The sequence below is a fragment of the Vigna unguiculata genome, chromosome 9 (genome assembly GCF_037176805.1).
Source record: "Vigna unguiculata cultivar grain cowpea cultivar isolate G323 ecotype 2 chromosome 9, ASM3717680v1, whole genome shotgun sequence".
Classification (NCBI taxonomy): Eukaryota; Viridiplantae; Streptophyta; class Magnoliopsida; order Fabales; family Fabaceae; genus Vigna; species Vigna unguiculata.
In genome coordinates, this window is record NC_140800.1 from 7,800,172 (window position 1) to 7,805,883 (window position 5,712).

A 5,712-nucleotide genomic window follows, 5' to 3' on the forward strand; every position below is an offset into this window, starting at 1 on the left:
TTGATTTGAATTGAAGCGCTGAGTGCAGTTCTCAGTTTTGAACCAAGCACGTGCCAACTCTGGCGCGTACACTCACGCCCTGCTGGAAATGAGAAGAAATGTTTCCTTCGGGCATTTTAAATTTTGGATTGAAGTGTGTTTTACCAAAGGAAGTTCAATATCATGGATTTTCTATACGGTGATCTTCACACTCATCTCATTTCATATATTATTTAATTAAACGTATTGTTATTTTATTCTTAAAATTGTACTCTAAATTTCTATTTATGTTTACATATATTTATTATATAATTAAATGAATTGTTAATTTATTCTAAAATTTTATTTTATATTTATTATTATTATTTGAATATAATAAGTTATCATTAAAAAGAGTTGTTGAAAGAAAAGTAATTCTCAACAAAATAATTTTCTTCCGATAATATATTTTTTGGGTATACAAAATATAATATTGTTTTATTTATTTGTGAAATCAGTTAATTTGGTATTAATAAGATTTCTTAGTATATTTATTCCATTATAAGTCTCTAATCACTATTTCTTTAATTTCCTATTCTTATTATTTTTTAATCTTAAACTTCTCCTATTTTTTGTGTAAGGATGTGTTCCTTTGGTTTATGAATTTGGAGAAGAGTGTGAAGATGAATTTGTGTTGATTTGAATGAATGAATTTGTGGATTTTTTTTTAGTGGATTTAGGTTGTGTTCGTTTATGTGAATTGTACTGTTCCACCATATTTAAGAGAACAGATTTTGGTGATATAGCACGTTCGTTTTCGATCATTTTCACGAATATGGAAGAGAGTATTTGGGGGATGGGTGGATTAATCCATCCCCTCAAAACTGCGAAGATAGTGCATAATGTTTAGGCAGATGACGAAACTGCCTTTTTGCTCTTGTTTCCATGCAAGTAAAGCAGCTGCCAGATTCCTTCCATCTATGAGATTCCTGACCAAGATTCCTGGTCAACTTAACAAGATTTTGTCTTGAAGTCCAGTGCACTGTTTAATTTTGGAAGATCAGTTTAAATTGGAAGCACCAATGTGATTGTGAATGGTGGTCTGTGGTGCTCGCAGTGGTATTTTGAGAGGTGAGTTATGGTGTGTGTGTGTGTGTGTGTGTGTGATTGTTGAGTCCATGGAGGAGGGAGAAGATGAAGTGGTTGGGTGTGGTGGGCGAGGAAGAGGATGAAGGGGTGGTGGTGGTTGCACGAGTGATTGCACGAGGCGGTGGGGTGGTGATATGAACCGGTTAGCTAACTGATACTGCAAGTGTGTTTTGAGTGGATGGCACCAGTTACGTAACCGGTGCCTTGATTATGAAGGGAATGACACCGATTACGATACTGATGTCGTTGGGTTTTTTTTTACGTTATGTTTTGTTTTTTTGCAGGTGGAGGAGTTGCTTGCATATCGTCGGAGTTGCCGGAGGAGTTGTGTGTCTCCACAACTAGTGAAGGTGATCGGCCGGAGCTGTTGGTTTCCAACATAATTACAAAAAATTGGTCTCCTACAAACACCACCATAATTACAAAAAGCACTTATATTTTGAAGTGCCAACAGTAACACCATATGTAAGCCATGAATTGGACAAGGGGATGCATAAATCATCACACAGAATGAGTTCATTTTACCAGCGCACAACGTAACTTCCTTCACAAAATTAGAAAACTTCAACTTCAGCAATGGCACCACCTATGGAGGACCTTATCAACTCTGGGCCACCACCTTCACCAGCTATGGAGACCTTGATGAACTTCGGTGACCTGCAATAACAAAAACAGAGTTAAAAAATATAAAGAACAACACACAAGACATCGGTTACGTAACCGATGTCACTCTCCCTTTTGCATAGGCACCAGTTACGTAACCAAGAACACAACCTAAATGCTCTCTCACTTGTTAGGTAGATAAGATAAAGAGGTTGTTTGTCTAACAAATTCAAAGACAAATGAAGTTTTGTTCATTTCACCATCCATTCCATGAAATTCAACGTGAGATGAACCCACGAGTTTTGTTTGACGCTATCTAACAAATTCTATAAAATAACGCAAACTCAAAATTTTGGTGTAACATGTTTTTGGAGAACTTTGAAATAAAACGATTTGGATCAGAGGAAATAACACTTTTATGACAAATTCGTAAAGAATTTGCATGAAACACACGTAAAAGTCATATTTTATCGAGATAAAAATGTTCATAAATAGAAGGATCCAGGACAAAAAGAGTTGTATTTGACTCATCAAATGAAATTGTAAATTACGTCTTTAACCTTTTAATTAAACCAAATTATTATACACTTACACAATAAGAGAATCGTGCAACTAACGAAGATAAATTATGATACAAAAATGTTTATTAATTGTGTTCTATAAGATAGACTTAATACAACCTTTGATGAACGCATGGGTAAAGAATTAAGAAGGAGGTTTGAGACTAGAATGAGAATTTTACATTTTATATTGAGTCTTTGTATTTGTATATTTTATTAGTTAGCAACTTTTTATGGATTTATTTTATTAGTTAGATAGCTAATTAGATGGCCTATTATAGTATATGAGTCTAATAGTCTTGGCTCATATATAAATAGGTTTAGAGTAGTTTAATAAAACTAAAGAGAGAAATTATTAGATTTTCATTTTTTTTGTGGTAGAAATAAAAACTCAAGAAAGTCTGTCACTAGACAATCATTTAACCAACAAGGTTATATAAGTGTAAAGGTTGAGCAAGTTCAAGTAGATAGACTTTTAATGTTCAAGTGGACTCAAAGATGCTTTACATGGACATGAATTTAACCAAGAATATTATATAAATTACATCTAAGACAATTTTAAGTATTTTTAGTAGTTTTTTTGTTATATATTTACTCATTCCCTTTGTCATTTACTAAATAATGCAAGACAACTTGAATTTTGTTTTTGTAGTGGTAAACAAAAAACATAAAGTGTTGAATATGAAAACTTAATGGAATAAAAAAACGCATAAATACAAGCACGGCACAAAAAAAAATCCTAACTCTAAGAATTTGACAATGATCTAATAGCAAATATGACTCTATTCTAAAAACATATAAAAGGTTATACTATTTTTGGATTTCAAAGATAAAAACAGAAAATTAAAAGAATCATGATAAGGATAAGAACTAACATGACTTTTAAACACAATTTATTGATTTCAAAATTAAAAATACTTACATATAACTTAAATCAACTAAACAAAATAAGAAAGACTCGATTAAAAAACACGTGAAAACATAAGAATCCTACTCGTTCAAAATGATTTAAGAAAAGATATAAATAAGATTGAATCACAGTTTGAAAATAATATGTAATAAAGTAAACAAATAACAAATCAAGATAAGTAAATAATTAAAGCATTACAACAAGGGATACTTAGGAAGAACGAATAAACCCACTTAACTCTTGAAGACTTATGTTATAGATACCAAATGATGGATGAACTTGAAGGAAAAGGTGAATTACATCAATTAGAATGAATAAAGATCATGTAAGCTTAAAGATGAATGGAGGATCTTAGAAATGTACGGTGGGTTGGAGCTTTGAGAAAAAATTTAGGTAGCATATTTCACAAAGAAGGGGCCTTGTCAAAAGCTCTAAAGAGGAACAGAACTCACAACACATGTATAGAAGGAACTTAACTCACGACATGTGTATTTTACATAATACGTCCCCTTAAATTTATGGTTGGATTAATAACAACCATAAGTTTGCATGTGAAAGTTTGAAAAATATATCCATAGAGAGGTTATGTTAGAACATCTGCAACATGGAGAGTGATTAATACATAAATAAGACTATAAGATGCTTCTACTCAACGTGATCGCAATGAAAATATAAATTTAGCTCAAAATGTTTGGATTTGATATGCATAACTGAATTTGCTACCAGTAAAGTTGCTCCAAGATTATCAAAGAAATCTTTGAGTATGGATACACAAACAAGTAATTCGATGAGAAGAGGTTTGAGCCAAGCAATTTTGGTGAAAACAATTGCAATGATTTTATACTCAACTTTTGTACTGTTTCGTGAGACTACCTTCTACTTATGTGACACCCATGAGATGAGTTAGAGTCGAGGAAGATACATTAGCCCATAGTTGATTTGCGATCATCCAGGATACACAAATTTGAAGCAAGTTGAAGAAGTGAGCCATGATGAGTTGTACCAACAATGTAGCGAAGGATTCGCTTAACAACTTTTCAATGATGCTCCTTGGGTTGATGCATGTATTGACATAGATCTTATAATAAACGTAAGTTTGATTTTAGAACAACCATATGCTTATTTCTTGGATATTCCTTGCAACATAATGGAATATATTTGCTTATCTCAAGAAATAATATTGTATATCTTTATGCATATTTCCTTTAATGAAAATATGTTCTCTTACTCATTAATGTGTAATCCATTTCATACACCTCACTTTGATACCATTTAAGATTAAAGAAGAGAAAGGAAAAACATAAACAAACGAGAAAGAAAGAAAAGAGACATGTATATAATATTATTATATCCCCTAGGAGGATAAAGATATTAAGTATGTATGTATACGAAGAGATCCCACTACATGTATATAAAAGGAACTAAACTCACGAAAAGTGTATATTACATAATAAGTTAACTTGTCATATCTTTGACTTGTTATTATGTTTTAAGATTAAATATGTTTTTAGATCTTAAACTTTTATGCATAATTGGAATTCATCCCTATTACAAAATTTGATATATTGTGGTCCATGAACTTTGAAAATGAAAAGGAATGGATGTCCTTTTAGCGCAACAACATTATTTTTTGGTTGGACTTGTTAAATGGTATTCCAGATTGACATTTGAACTAGAGCATGTCAACTAATGGAAACAACTCAAATGTTAACGTTGAAACATGTTTGACATATAAAAAAACTTTAATGCAATTGAGTTAAAAAAATTATATTTATTTATTCTTAAAATTTAGAGACTAAAACATGTCATAGTTTGAGATAACGATAAATTCTAATTTTGCATCTAAATTTTTGGACTATAAATATATTTAATCCTATATTTTATTATCAATGACTTTTTGTAATTATTTTTAGTTTTATATTTAATATATATATATATATATATATATATATATATAATAAACGAGTTAAATACATGTCCTTCTAATTATATTCCTTAATTAGAATCATAATTTTAATTTCTTGACGTATAACAACATTTATTGTTGAGGAACAAATCTTTATCATTTCAAATTTTCAATTATAAAAATCTCAAATAACATGCGTATTTCAACTTACGAACACCTAAAAAGGTCATCTTAAACCAAAATTTTTAAACTTAATGGGCAGGGAAACAATTGAAGTAAAGAAAAGATCATGTAGTTAAACTAAAAATTTTAGCTTCTTGGTTATTAAATTTGAAAAAGAGTATCATTATTGAGCATATAAACAAAATTCACCACAGTGAAGATGTAAAACTTGTTTAGTAATAATTATGGAAAAGAAAATTTAATTTCAGTTAAAAACAACTCACATTTTTTTTTTTCATTTTCATCACCATTCTCTGCTTTTCATTCTAAGATTTGTTGATTGTATACAATTGTTTTCCTTCTCCAATTGTTCAAGAAATTCTCCACTTACGCAACTCTGTTATGTAGAGTTCCCCTGAACCTAATCACAAAACAAATAAATTGCAACAAAGATAGAAACAAAA